Here is a 16663-nt window from a genome sequence, read left to right as displayed (position 1 = left end):
TGTAATATCATTGTAACATCAAGTGATTTAAACGGTGTCTGCCTGGGACACACAAAAGCTTAATCATACACAGTATTCACAACTTTATAATCGGATAATTAAAACAATTGATTTTTGTATTTAATTGTTTCAGTATTTTGTGGGATTGGGGGGGGGGGGAAACTGTGTAATTTATCTGCTTTCTTTGTGCGCACAGGACGCAGTAATCAACGCAATCCTTGCATTTTCATGAAAAGTGTTTTACCAGTTAATCTGTTAACCAGTTACAAAAAGTAAAAGTTTACCTGGCTCTTGGTTATAAACCTGGACAACTGACACGTTTATAATTGTATGTATATATAATGTGTGCCAGAAAGTGGAAACAAAAGCATGTCAGTTTACAAAACAAACATAAACATTCAATTATTTCCACAGAAAGAATCTTCTTTCAGGTTATTTCATTTCAGCAAATGGCAAATTTTTTCGATCATTCCACTGCATTGTGACGCATGGATATACTTTCTCACAGACAGTATTAGTTAAGGTATGGCCAGCTGACCCCCACGTGCGCTCTTTACATAAACCGCCTCCGCCTGCTGCTGCATAATAATGTTTTATGGAAGCGTACATCTCCTGATCCGACCGAATTACCATCCTGCAAACTCAAAGTGTTGCTCAGAGAGCAAACAACTGGACAAGCAGAGCTTTATGGGAGCACCACCAAGCCATCTGGCCAGTGCCTCAGACAACCCAAACCTACAATTACCATCTATTCAGACTCCTACGCCCCCCTCTGCCAAGAAGCTCCAAGTGAGAATTAGCTCCAGCTCATGTCAGATAAATTCTAATACCCTCATCCTGTTGTAGTAAAACTGACTTCTGTAGCAGACTTTATGAGTTTACTATTCAGTAGTAATCAAAGACAATTGCTGCATTTTAAATAAGCTTTATTTGGATGCCTCATAGCTGCTGATATGTTACATTGGAGGAGAAGTGGGGAAGCAGCCAGCATCAAGATCACAGAGGTTGATAAGTATTTTATAGCCTGCATTAATCCATGCTCCACTCCTAAAATCTTTAAAAGCTCACATCACAGCAAATATTTCTACAGCATGCCCTCATCACTGTGTCAAAGGCTCCAGTAAGCCAGGACAAGTCCGTTTTGAAGATCCCCCAGATTCCATTTTTGCCAAAATCTGAAAGTAATGAGTCTCACTGCACAGGCTTATATTCTCAATAAGTTTCATTTGGAGTGTGAACCATATCTGATAACCGCAGCGCTGATTGGTTTCAACAGAGCAAATTATCTGGGGCCAGCATCTTTGAGGGGATGCGTCTCTGTGATGGATTTTATCTGCATTTTAAATTCCAATGTGCGACCCGTGGGAACAGGCTCTCTGTGCAGCCATCTGTCTCTGAGCAAACACATGGACACCGGCTCATGAGCTGATATATACACATACTGATGCTGAATGACTCCACAAAGTGTCCATACACTCCACAGTTTCAAGTTGTGCATTTTGTGTGCCTTTGAAAAACTGCAGCTAACTGCTGATTGGTGTGGCTTAGTTTGACTCATTGGTGATTTCAATATGTCCAGAGTGACCACTCTCAAACTCCCTGTAATATTATTTTCATAATATTCTTATAAAAGCTAATGTGTGCGATACATAAAAGTAGATTAGAGCCATCCTAGAGAATTGTATGTTGCGATGACCATAATATTAGCATAATCATCTCACTGGAGTGTGTGGTGCTCCCCAACCTCTTGCAATGATGCTAATAAAGCTGCGATCATATTCCAAATGCCTGGGCTGAGGTTCAGTAAACTTAGGTGCAGAAATATCTGTGATTATTTCTTCAGAGAGAAGGCAGAAGGGCTGCTGTGACATCCCAGGCTGCTCATATGGCCAGTTAAAGGTCGAATGACCGGGTGGGTGATGGGGGGATGCAGAGATTCTGCCCTCAGGGACCATAAAATTACTGAAAGGAGTTTTGGGGGGGTTTGCAGGGTGAGAGGCTCGGCAACTTTGTCATTGAAATGAAGCAAGAGATCCGGATGACAAAGGCAGCTTAGCAGGTGGAGAGAGGGGGCCCTACAAACCCCATCCCACCCCTCCCTTTCGAAAGAAAACTCTGCTCACCAGGAGGTAGCAGTGGTGGTGGTGGGGTATGTGTGCGCACTTTTGTAAAACTCAGGGATATTCAGTGTATTTTATTATTTCACTCTCTGTTGTTCTCCATCTTATTTCCAATACAAATGTACAGAGGGAGTTAAAGCAATCCTATATGAATTAAGATATTATTGATAAAAGTCGTGGACAATTGCTACAAAGAGAATGAAAGAATTCAACTGCAGTACAATGATATAATATTCAGTATATAACTCATGCAGTAATGCAAATGTAATAGTAAAAGAGACATTTGGATCCCTGAAGGTGGACATTTCTGATTTCTTTCTTTTCATCAGGGAGAGGGGGAGTTGCGGCGTGCGTCCAGGGGGTCTGGAGAATTGTAAAGGCACGCGAGCATCTGCCAACATCTCATTACCATGCTGTTAGCTCGTCTGAATCGGAAGGGATTTGAGACATGGGAGTCAGGACCAAGCTGAGCCAGAGATGACACATCATGTAACCCAAAATATGATGCATCATCAGATGATCAGTGGTCTAAAAGCTGAACGTGGTTATAGAATTGGTTATTATGAATTATACATACATTTATTTAAAAAATAAATATTTTCAGAACATTAGTCTTCACCAACAATAGATCTGTTTTACATTTCTATTTGTGAATGGATGAAACAAAAAGTGAGGTGTGGGTCGGTGCATTTTTTTACTTTGGAATGGTAAGGCTAGCTGGTTCCCCCTGCTTCCAGTTTTTATGCTAAGCTATTTGCTAACCATGTCCTCACTCTAGGTCCATAGTTAAGACATATTATGTACCCATTGTACATGTGTGGCATTTTCAGGCATGTTAGTAAGGACACAGATAAAAAATGACACAAAGACAGAAATCGTTTTAGTTTCAACCACCATTTTCAGACGAGTGTAGTAGTATTGATGTAGCCTCAATCTTTCAGTCTCACTCTCAGCCAGTTTACGAAGTTTTTTCACTTTAATCTTTTCTCTTTGTAAACTGCAGGTGGTTGTTAAACTGCTATATAAATAAATTGACTTGACTTGTATCTGTGATGTTCTCTGTATTTCAGAAGTTGTTTTGAGATGAAATCTTGCACTTAACTTTTTTGCTGCCGTCTCTCCTTTCTGAGCCTGAATTGTCTTACCTCGCTATCAGACAGTGATTTCCCACGTCTCTGTAGTGATGCTGCCTCTCACAGGAAAGGGCTTTTCTGTTAAGTTGTGACAGGGAGGAAAGGGTGGAAACAGCAAGCATGGTGACAGATCTGCAAACTTGCGTGCAGCAAATTGGAATCTTGGTGTCTTCCTGATTAGAGGGGCTTCACGTTGCGCTGCTTTGGAATGAAACTCCACTTTAGTTTGACTGAAGTTAGGTCAGCATGCTATCATGTTGATTATATTCATAGCTATACACAGGAACAACAACTGAAATTATTAATGGTCAGGCCTCTCAGTGCCAATGATGGACAATGATATTTTGTCCATCATTGTATGCTGGTTCTATTTTAAGCCCACTACTGTCAATCATTAACACCAGACAACTATCATTTGCATGTTTCACTGATATGTTAACTCTTCAATTATTTTAATGAATATCTACCATACACACATGGACCTATTGACATAAAATGTTTCTTAATTTTCCAATAGTACTGGTTATAAGTGCAATATATCCATATTTGCATGAGATACAGAAAATGTGGCTTTGTCAAGCATTTTATCTCTGTATCTGAAGCTATCTTCATCCATATTACCATATAACTCGATTCATTCATGTACACTGTAAACAAGAAGTGATCTAAGTTAGTTATCTTGATGACCATTGAAAGTGCTTCATATTTTGTATTATGATGCCTAGTAATAGAGAAGAACTTTACACCAGGTTGGATCCAACAATTTGAACAGAAATCTGCGTCTTCATCAACATCATTTCCATGTGTACTTCAAAATGTTAGTGCACAAGGGACAGTGTATCGTTTCAGTAAATACTAGAAGGTATGCAGGAAACAAACTAAAGAAAAACCGAAAGACAGCAAGACTTTTCATGTAAAGGCTGTGTAATTTGGAATTCCCGAATTGTTTACACCCCATGTAAAGCTGTAAAGCCTGTTAGCCTTTCTCCACAGCGGAGCAGCTTGTTTGCTCTCCTCTTGTCTCTGATCAACTCTGATTGTCTTTGCCAGGATTGCCAGCCCATCCATAAATCCTCTGCCTCTACCTGGGGTGCAGTCTTGTTAACTGCCCCCCAGGACTTCATTCACATTTGGTGTCGATTGAAGGAGCTCCTTTACTTGGTAATGGGGTCTCTGAAGCTCTATACAAGGCCCTTGTCTTGGTATGTGCTGTGCTGCACCACAATTTACCTTGTTGACTTTCTGTGTGCTTTGGAAAGAATGTGTGGCCTTGAAGAGCAGCTTTCACAAAGAGACCACACAGTATAAAAAATATGTGAATGTGCACGGATGATTTGCCCTTTGAAAAGAAAAAGAGAATGCTCTTCATTTCTTCAGAGGGACTGACTGGAAGGCACTTTTGTTGCTTTGGCTTAGAAGTAGCAGATTTTCAACTAGGCTCTTGTTGAAGTTGTTTCACACATGAAATATTCATGAGCTCCAAAAATCAGGAACATCTCATCAATACTCTCTGCAAGCTGCAAGTTGTCATCGACCCTGCTCTGTAAATTAGAGCAGTGCTGACAAACAGCACAAAGGTACCCGTCTGCGAGGCCCGTTTTTTTCCACCACAAAGGCTAATTGACTTTACTGGCTTGCCTCAAAAGACTGGCTGTAGTTTTATGTTTCATGCACAAACAGTGCAGGCTTGTTGAAGATGATCACGATCACTTTTGCACGAGGGCCTTTCATGAATTAACATTGTGACAGAGCCAAATCCCTCCTCTCTGATGGACACACGTCTGGCATATGCTGTCCTGATACCTGATCACCTGTTTTTGAAGGTGTACAATAGGCTCTCCTGGTCTACGCCCTCTTTTGGTGTCTTACAATGGGAGCGTCAGTGTCTATCCAGTTGTGGTCACAGTATAATAACCTCTGTAACAACCAAACCTCATTCACCTTACCCCACCCCTCATTTTACTTGTTTCTTTTTATCTTCAAACAGGCAGTTGTAAGGAGTATCTTCCAGATGCTAAGCATAATTTAAAACTTGTTCTCTCTTCTCATCTTCACCAAAGTAGAGGGGCACCTCTTTCAGCAACACTATTTGCTTTTGCGTCGATCATAAAACTCTCTAAGTTAACCAGGTTCTGGGCAGAGGGTGCTCCGCCCTGCATGGGTCACTAAAAGCGTACCTAAGACAACTCATCAGATTCTCCAAGACAATGTCGTCCTTTTTCAAATAGTGTGGGTGTTGTGGGTGACGCATGCTACTGGGACAATAGAGGAACGACAGCAGAATCTAAAGTGATTTTCTGCTCCAACCCGAGAGGGGGAGAGGGGAGCAAACAAAGACCTCCTATGTGGCTCAAGTTGAATGTTTACCATGTGCAGGTCCAATGGGTGACATATTTTCAGGAGTGCTCATTCATTAGACCAAAGATTTACTACCCCCAGCCGTCCACCAGCCCCCACTTCTTCTTCTCTGTTTCTCTTGGCAGATGCGAGGCAGGCGCTGGCCTTTCTTTCTGTCTTTTTCTTTTCATTTTTGGTGTGGGGGTAGATTCCTTCTCGCTCAAGCGCCACGTGTTCCTAATTTTGGGGCCATTTGTGTGGAAACTCTTATAGATCCCCGGATCAGCTTTCACAGCAGGCTGAGCGCCCTCCCTCTGTTGTGATTTGGATTTCGGAGGGTTTCAAGGCATGCCTGAGTCTTGCTTTTCCTCACTATAATCTTTGGTCTAAGATTCCTTCACTTACTTGCTCTTTTGAGTGCAATTTACCTTCTGTGTTGATACTTTATCAGCATGGCATTGCAGGGGCAGTTCACAGTTTATTAAACTGCAAAATGATTACTTATTGCACAAATGTAATTAGCAAACATCTAATTCATTACAGAAGGACTAATAAGCCAATGCAATAACTATCACATTTTTCATTTTAATGATTTTATGAAGCAGTTATATTGCAATAAAAATGCTAAATCAACTGTAAAGGGGGGTAGTCATCAGATCTGTGTCTCACAATGTCCATCACTTGACATACAGACAAACTTTTCATTGAGTACTCTGGTGCACTACTGAGCTTTGTTAATAATTGCTTTCTGCAGTACCCCGCACAGGCACAAATATTTTATTTAGGGTTTCACAGCAAGTAACTATTGCACGCAATTCACTGCCATTAGTTATCACTGCAGGATCATGTTTTACCACCTTAATTAAAAGGTCCAGGCAGTGAAAACTGCACTTGTGTTTATCATGGTGGCCCAATGGGTTGGGGGAACTAAGGGGGTACTTACACGGCACATAACCAGGCCTGTCGTAATGAATTCTCTCGTGGTTTATCTAAACACATTCCAGGTTGGAACTGAGGAGGAAACTGCAAGGGGCCTCAACTCGTGAACCTTAAAGTCATCAGCATTTAACTAGCTAATGACCGTAGCATGATCCTCCACTTTGTTTGACCTCCATTAGAGGGCTTTTAAAATGAATTAAATTCCCATCTCTAAGTCCGATAATCTAAGAGAAACCGCTTCAATCAAACATAAGCAGTGACTTTCCTGTGGCAGCAGGCGGCAAAAGCCATTTCTTCCCAAAACATGACAGGGTTGAGCTTGTAGAAACAACTCTGAGTGTATATTTGTTTGAGTCGGCTCTGAAATCCACCAGTTGGTTTGTGTTGTGAGCAATAGGCAGGGGAAAAGCACATGTGCAGGCGGTACAAGTTTTCGGAAGTGTATCAGGGATGAGAAAGCCCCAGAGTGGGGCTATGGCGGGGTGTAAAAATGAAAAGTAAACAAGATTTTCTGACAGCTTAAGAGTCTCCAAGCATCTACTATGCTCGTGTTCTCCAGACAGACCCACTCCAAGCTACTGAGGGAAGAGGAGCACAGGCACAGCAACAAGCGACTGCAGTGTGTGTGTCTGCGTGTGCAGATTTCACGTGATCTCACATGGCTGAAATGTGGGCCAGAGCCAGCACTACACTGAGGGCCATTACCTGTGTGTTGATGAGGAAAGAGACATTGAAAGCAGCCACCGATTCACATTTCCAGCTGAAAACACTTAGCGGCATGCTCCTTCCTGAATCATTCATTGGCAACTCAACACATATATTAAAAAAAAGCCAGAAAAGTGGGGGTGGGATTGGAGAGGAAGATGATTTGCATTAGGAAAAACTGAAATGCCAGACGAGTGAGGAGGATTTTTCTGGCGAACTCACTCTTCTACAGCACTGAGTTCTGGAATACATGTTAATAGTTGGGCTAATTGACTATTAATTTGAATCAGATCCTTGCACAGGGTAAAAATAATTTGGAAAAACCCACTAATGATCTGATTTGGTGTGTTGTGAGCTTTCTTTCACTTCTCCCCACCACTGTTCTTCTTCTTCCTCATTCATCCCAGTGGGTTTGTTAATGAAAAACTCAAGGCTCAGACAAATCCTACGCTCCCAAGAGGGATATTCTCCGATGGGCTAGGTTGAGGGAGAGAGATTCACCAGAAGCATCTCTTTGGCTAGCTGTGTTTAAGCTAATGAAAGAGCTTTCTAATTACTTTGCCAGCATTGATTTCCATGAGAAAGCCCCAGTCATCAGTCACGACACCTTATTCATTAGTCTTGCCTAAAGGACGGCCCCTCCGTCGCTTGTCACCCCCCCCTCCCCATGTCTACGGCTTTCATTTCTAATCAGCTCTTCCTCACTCCATTGCTTTTGGTCCTATTATAACAAGACATAGCTTTTTTAAGTTAGAAAATGGGAGAGGTGCAATGAAGGGAGTTACTGCAGCTCACTTGAGCCCGCAACTTTATTATGGCTATAGAGTAAGTCACAGGGATGAATCTTTGATGCCAAAAAAAACATTTTAGTTACATCAGGTTAAAATGAAGCACTCAGTTGGGGACTTATTTTAGAGGATGTAAGGTGGTGATAAAAACAAAGAGAGAGGATGCTGTCAACAACAGAAAACACAGGAACTGTATATTTATTGATATAAATAAATAATAGACATAATAAGTTTCAATCAAATTTAAATAAACATAAATAAATACATTTACAATATAAGTTAAAAGAAGGCTGCTCTGTCATCTCATGAATCCTTTTTGATTTGTATTCCTAAATCTGTAATGGATCTTAGTTCACGTTTCTTATGGAGTATTATACCTCACACCTGTTTACAGTGTTAGCGAACATTTGAGCCAAACTAAACAGGTCTACAAAATAAGAACCACCGATATTTTGTGACATGTAAATACTCAAACTAGACTTGACATGTTAAAAACTGTTTTGTAATATTTCTGCAAATGAAAGTGTGTACATTCTTCAAACCCCGAAATTCCAAATCTCTCTGGACATTGCTTACAACATTAACAGGTGCTGACTGATCCTCCGCCCCAGATCTTAGAAAATAAAAAAGAAGTAGAAGACCTACAAACTCCCCTGGATGCTCAATAAACCCAGAACAAATGCTATTTGGTGAGAAAGACCATGAGATGCTGTTGTAAACCAAATGCCAAGGCCCATAATGCACTCTCACTCTCAAGAGAGAATCAGGCATCATCATGCACCAATAGATAATGAATTAAGTACCTACTTTCTTATCATCTAAAAAGCAATTTAAAATGCAATCATTACCATTAACTTTTCCTTTATTCACTCCAGCAGATTCTGTGTTGAACAGTGCGGGTCCAGTCTGAGCTGTGCACTCTACCTTTGTTCATATTCTGGCACCTGTGGCCCTCATCCTTCACTTGTTACTGGACGAGGATTTTCATTTTACCAACTGGAGTTAATGAATAGCTGCGGTGAGATGCAGATGGATAGCAGCCTAAATAAGGCAATCTGTCGCTGCATGACAGCAGGCACTGCTCAGCACCACAACATGCTGTCACATATATAAAGATGCCTGCACCCTGCAAAGCCTCCCTGCACACACGCCCCAGCCCCCCACCCCCTGTGCCCCTTTCCCTCTCTGGTGCTGACCATCGAGGTCGCTCTCCCACTGAGGGATAAGTATCAGTGTGTCAGGATGTGCAGATGCTGATCCATCATTGTTACAGGCCAGGCGAGAGCCGATGGTAATAAGGCTATTTTTCCCTCCAGCCCCCACTGCCAGGCACATGGCTTTTTGAGGCGGGGGGTGCTCCTTTTGTCAGGCCACTGGTGACCCCTGACCCCTAAGCCCTTCCTCCACCGGGGACACACACACACACACACACACACACAGTTAAACCCAAACTCACTTTCTCATGAGTCGTGTGCAGCATCACCCACCTGCAGACACACTTTCAGACAAAGACACTTGTGTGCTGACACTGAGTCAACCCTCTCCCTCTGTCGGCTCTTTGTGGGAGGAGAAGCCCCCTGCAGGTCATTAGTGCACAGTGGCCTGAGATTAACAGAGGCTCCTCCCTTAATTAAGAGTAAAAGAAACGAGGAGCGACATAGAGGGCAGAGAGATATCAGAAGGAGGAATAAATGTGGGGTGAACTGCTGGAGCCATTATAGCTCACAGAGCAGAACTCTACATCTATTAAAAACATCCCCCAAAATTATCCATCGCTGTGTGACTGAGGCAGGCTGCCACCCCCCGCACAAACACACATAGGACACATCAGTAGAGATAACATTAGCATTGCCGGTTTTCTGATAGGGGAAGTTTCAAGTTTTTAAGGCCAGCAATGAGTTTTTCTTATTTCTTATTGAGCTCACAGTTTTTGGGATAACTGAGAGCTCAAGTGCTTTGTATTCCACTGTGGCCTACCTCACCGCCTGGATTTTAAGACATTATACAGAACGCCCCACTAAGTATGGAGGTTGGACAGGGGGGTGGCGTTGGTGGAAAATGAGCGAGAATCACAAATGTAAAAAAGATGAAAGTGGGCGACTTATCGGGATGAATATTGATGTGGAGCCTATTTGGATCCCCCTATCCCTCTACTTTCTCTACTTCAAACCAGGGAAAAAACAACAACACTGACCTCCTTTTTACCTTCGCCTCCTCACTGACTGTAAGACGAAGTATCAAACAGTAAAATCCGTGAAACTTCTTCAAGGTATTGCCAGATTCTCTGTGTTATTAAAGGAAATTTCACAATCATTGGGTTAAATCATGGAGTCCAGTCATCTGTGCTGCCAAATGAGTGAATGAATGTATTATTTTAGAGATAGAAGTGGAATAATTGTTTGCTGAAATAAAGGGCTATAGAGATGAGAGAAGTCACTGTGCTCGCAGCTTTCATTTTACCGCATGTGCTGTTCTCAAGTCATGTGTGCCTGTCAAGGTTGTAGTCTCATCGAGGTGCAGCATGCAGCATAGGCTAGGGACACAGTGGAAAAACATGCAGTGTGGGCTGAACATGCAGTAAATTTAATTTTTGTCGTCATATGTGCTAGTTACAAATTTCACAGAAATTGAAATAGAATGTTGCTCTTCCGAGTAATCCCTGCAGTAACGGTTAAAAACAGCAAACTTGTTCCTATAGGTCAGGTTAAAGCAGGCAGTGTTTCCATCAGTGTGGAATATTCTTTTATGAAACTGGGAAAACGAAAGCACGTGTAAGCACATTAGTGTGACCAGGCGCATATCTTGTAATTGTGGTGACCACTGGTGGCAGTGCAAACCGGCCACAGCTTGGAGCAACATGAAAGAGAGGCTGAATACATTATCAGTGGGAGGAATGGAGAATCAGCAGGTGGAGTCGGGGCACAGTTCAATAATTAATGACCAATCACATGTGCCTCTCTCATCCCATCTAAAAGCAGCAGACGGCTGAAATGAGAAAGAGGAGAGAGAGAGTGGGACATCTAAGAGAACACTCAAGTTCACCCAAAGCCTGGAGTCCAATCACACAAGTAAACAACAACACAAATATGAATATGAGCAATATCAACCCAGATAATATATTGATTTATTAGTCAATAGTGAAATTGTATGCAATGTAATTCCACTCCTGTAAATACTGAGACTAAGGTGCCACTTGACTCAAGTGGTTGCAGGTATTTTTGTTCATAATCTATTTAATTAAATGTTAAAACTGCAACACAATACATGTTGTGTATTCACATTATGCGTCTCTTTAACCCCTGACTGTGACCAACTGTTAGATGGTTAGAAAAAGTGTACTGTGAAGCATGGATGCTCATGTCTCTATTTATACGTATGTGTGCATATGCAAGAAGTCAGATAAAAAGTGGAACTAGATAATTTGAAAACATAAATAAGTGGTAAACCAAAAATGTAGGAGAATCGAATTTGTTTGACAGTTTGACAGTTTTTCAAAATCAGGTTCAAGAAAATATGAGTTAGGCACTTTCTATAAAATCTCAATATGTCATTAATCAAACAGCATCATATTCGTTGTACCAAATGCCCATGCTGCATCTCATCCTGCAAACTCGAGGCTGCACGCTTTGTTCTTTTTCAGTCTAAACACCACCTCAGCTAATTAGCCTGTGTGAGTGTGTGTGTTCGCTGCGGCGCTCATTCCTCTCCATTTGGCCCCACCCTCGTCATCCCCCCCCCCCCCCCCACACTACCACCACCACCACCTTCTTCGCAAACTGTCTTTTCACGTTCTGCCACTCATTTTATTCTCTTTCCCACATCCTTCATTTCTTTCTTTCAGCAGACATCCAGTCCCCTCCCCTCCTTCAAACGGGCTGTCGGCTTGGCAAGAACCTGAGAGTGGTCATGGTGTGTGTGTGTGTGTGTGTGTGGGTGTGTGTTTGTGTGTGTAAGTGTGTGTGTACGTGTGTGTGTGTGATTTCCGAGCAAGGCCACTAGTACACAAGCATTCACATTAGACACAAGCTAACTAAATGCCCATATGCACACGCACCACACATATACTCATTGAAGACATAAGACCAATTTTCACACACACACACACACACACACACACACACACACACACACACACACACACACACACACACTTGTGTCTCTATAGTTGTGAGGACACTCATTTACCTTAACCATCACAACTAAATGCCTAACCCTAACCTAAACCTAACCCTAACCCTAAAACCAGGCATTAAAACTCAGCCCATTGATTGTGTGAGGACCATGCAGCCAAAATGTACTCACAAAGTCACAATGTCCACACAATGATGGTATGAACCAAAATTATAGATAGACATGTGCACACACACAAGAACGTATGCAGATGGATATGTACCACATCACAGACACAACATGGTACCACATCACACACTCAAAGGAACACACATAAAGAGGCTGCACCTCCCTCTCTCTTCCTCTTGAGGAAATCAGTCTCATCTGGAGCCTCGCAGCTCTTAGTCTTTCTCTGTGTCTCTTTATTCCCTCAGAGGAAAATCAGCTCCAGTAACAACTCGACCCAGAGCACAGAGGTTATGATGGGTTAATGGATGGATACACTCACCACCATCACACAAAACAGTTGTTAATGAGCAATGCACCAAAAACATTAAAATGTTAAATCCCTGCATGCCCTCTCAATTGAATCAATGACACATACCCTCACTTATCTAATAATTTAACTTTGCTTTGCTGATGGGGAGTAGGCTACGTTTTTTTTTTAATAAATAACAGTTTTATAATGTCAACCATACGACAGCAAATCATGCATCTGCATGTCAGTAAATGCAACTAATGCACAGAATACAATCAGAGGAAACATTGTGCAGGAGAGCAAAGGTAGAAGAGCTGCTGATGCACAAGAGAAACCTCTGAGGGAGGAGGATGGCTCAACAAAGTGTGGAACATTGACCACAATTTCTCTCCGGCGATCTGATCACAACCAGACAGCTGTGAGTTTATCTGTTCACATCTGGTATTAGAATGTGTCTCCACAAGTGTCTCCACTGACCAGTGATCTGATCTCACTTCACAAATAAACATTTGTCATCTGTGTTCACAAAGAGCAAATTATGTTGCGTGTGTGTTATGTTATATATTATATATATTATAGTCTACAACTGGAAACATTAAGGACTGGTCTTTTGCATATAGTTACAGTTTACCCATCTTCTGTATCCCTGCTCCCCCAGTGCTTTCAGGAGCATATGGTTGATGTTGAGGCAGGACATCGGGATGAAGGAGCAGAGGTTAATGTGAGCCTCAAGTGGCATATCTATAAATGTGTGTGTCTGTGTGAGTGTGGACTTACACACACACACACACACACAGACACACAAACACACAAACACACACCATGTCCATTTGAGATGTTCTGAGTATATTCCCTCATGGTCGTCTGTGTTTTATGAGGCCTGTGCGTCATTCACTGCACACACACATACACATAGAGCCCTTAATGGCCATATATTTGATGACCATTCTGGTGCCATGCGGTTGCTAAGTAGATGGATCACAGCAACAATTTGGTAAGGAAAAAGCTTTTTGGTTGTTGCCCACAAATAATAATAGCCTGACATTAGATTAATTATAGTTCATAAGTAGGATACATTTGGAGGAATGCACTTGTCCTACTTTTTGAAAATGGACTTCTTTTTTCAAAGACTAGAAAATCACCACTCATCTCTGTATAGCACGGATAGGTCCAGGATGTGTTTAGCCTATTTTAGCACAGGGGAAACATCTGGCCTAGCTCTGGCAAAAGGCCCCAACTCAGATGACCTCATCCTCCTTTCTGTTTTTCTGTAAAGTCAGGCTAAACAAGTCAAATGTCAGACTGGGTTTTTATGAGCTTGCACAACGACTCCCTTCATATTTCTTACCCATAATATGATGTGTCATTTTAAAATAAAACCCAACTCCCAAGTGATTTTGCTCCACATCAGAAATAGGAACACAACTGAAACATACAGGACCATTCCTGTGGTAGTCTACACTGAGCACGTGTGTGCCGTCGTAAGTTGCTTATAGAAAATACTACAAATGAGGAACAGCAGATGTGAAAAGTAAAATGACGGATTTCTTTTCTTGGACTGATGAAGATGTGCATCATTGACCCTAAGTTACGTGATGCTTTGGATTCATCACTGGCAGTCAAGATGTGACTGAGAACCAATCAGGAGGTGAATACAGGCGACCTGTTTCTGTCCATCGAGACTGAAACAACCCCAGAGTTCTAGCTGAACATCAGTGCTCTAAATTCAGGAGTAGTAGTTGTATTTAAAGTAGTATAGTAGTATATATATATATTATATTAAATATGGTTAAATATGTGCTTGGTGATCTACATCTTATTTCTATCCATATAGCAATACATAAATGATTGATAAAAGAATAAAAGGAACTTTGAGATTCTCACAGTATTCAAATCCTATGCAGTGTTTTGGAAGCCCTGGAAACTGTTACTTAAAATCTTTCCCACGTTATTGCACTATATAGCCTTTTGAATGCCCAGCTGATTTCTGAATGAATACATATTGTGGTGATCTGTTGTTCGGTAACAAGACAGCAACATAATGTTATTCATTACCTACATGTCCCTCTACACTGTAGCGTGCTTTCGTTCTGTATCACACAAACCAATGTACACAAGGAGACTGTGCAGAATATATAGCAAAAGACACATGCGTCCAGCTTTCATCGAGGAGATGTGGCCGGGTGAAATCTGAATCTCAAATGTAAATCCCCCCCCCACAGGTACTGTACATATGGTGGGACTCCAGTTAACCCCTCGTATCAACTATAAATCCAGCTATAGAGCCGAGCAGCTGCTGTGGTTCTTTTTGTCCGCTCTGCAACATGAGACGTGCTTTCACATTAGATATATTATTGTTTGTGAAATTTTGGACATCGATGAAGGATTCAATTTAATAAGACTGCACCCTTTGTGTCTGTTTTTTTTTGTAGTGCTTACTTCTGATGAGTAAGGTCTTGTATTGTATTATCTTTGCACGTCACTGAACAGTAATCACCGTTCTGAGGGGGTTACAGGCTACTTCTGACTGTCACCAGTTAGACAGAGTTAGAACTTTTTACATTACTGTTCAGTGCAAAGTATCAGAAGAAGCACTTTTTGTTAGGGAAGTGATTCTGTTATCACATTCAAATTGTACAGACGGATGAAATCACAAAGGAACACAACATATATGAAGGCTGAGTGGTGCGTGCCTCACTGAACAACAACAGCTGGACACAGGGAAACAAAGGAAGATGGAGGACGATTTAAACACGATGAAGCAGCAGAATTCCTGTGTATAGCCTGCTGGGCTGTGTGTGTTTGTGTGTGTGTGTGTGTGTGTGTGTGTGTGTGAGGGACAAGGAGGTTTTGATTGGAAATATTTATTTTGGAAACCGAAGGCTGGAAACCATGGTCTGTCTCTCTCTTTAATTCCCTCTCTTTTTCCCTCTCCTTTTCTCCTCCTCCTCCGCACCAATCCTCCACCCTCCTGGTGTCCCATAACCAAAATGGACCACTCCAAATCACTTGAAACATAATACCTCCCCCTGCCCACCCCCGTCTCCCTCTCTTCTCCCTTTGAGGGAATTCAAAACAATGAGATCCTTTATGCTCCCCCCGCTCCCTCTCTGTCTGTCTTTCCAGACACCAGCTGACCCCCGGCTCCCTCTCCAGTCCATACCTTCACCCCTCCTTCATCCTGTTGCCTAAACATTGAAAAGGCACCCATACCTTTTGAAAGTGTAGTCTGCTTCTGGGAAAACATGTACATTCATGAACACATATGCACAGTTTCTCAAACGTTTAACAAGCAACTCATATATTTGAACCACTTTAAGATGGTAACATCCAAAACACGCACACACAAACACTTGTATCTTTGTGAGGACACTCATTGACAGACTGCATTCCTTGGTCACTTCTAACTTTAACATGACACTGAACTTAAACAACACACACACACACACTTCTATCTTTGTGGGGACACTCATTGAAATAATGCATTCCTTGGTCACTTCTAACTCTAATATGAAACGAAACGCATACACGTACACACACACTGGCTTTAGTGTTGCTTCCAGATAGGCATTGATCAGCACCTTTGCAGGAAGACATCTTTTAGTGTCAAAGCCTTTTACACACCAAGCAAATTCAATCAATCAATCAATCAATCAATCAATCAATCACATTTATTATTATAGCCCATATTCACAAATCACAATTTGTCTCATAGGGATTGATCCAAATTCATTCACCCTGGAACAAAGTGCTGTGCATCAAACACTAAAGAAAATACATTTGACAGATGTATTGGAAATATGTATTATGTTAGGTACCCTGTAAAAATTGTTTTTACCCTGTTAAAAGGGCTTTTTAGTAGTTTTCCTTACTCTTGTTGAGGGTTAAGGGAAGAGGATGTCACACCTTGTTAAAGCCCTATGAGACAAATTGTGATTTGTGAATATGGGCTATACAGATACAATTTGATTGATTGATAGTTGAAACCAAAAAGAAAATGCAGCATCATCTGCAGGAACAGGGCAGAAGTGGACATGTAGTCAATCAATCAAT

This window comes from Pleuronectes platessa, chromosome 8 (assembly GCF_947347685.1).
Source record: "Pleuronectes platessa chromosome 8, fPlePla1.1, whole genome shotgun sequence".
Taxonomy (NCBI): Eukaryota; Metazoa; Chordata; class Actinopteri; order Pleuronectiformes; family Pleuronectidae; genus Pleuronectes; species Pleuronectes platessa.
This window is presented reverse-complemented; position numbering follows the sequence as displayed.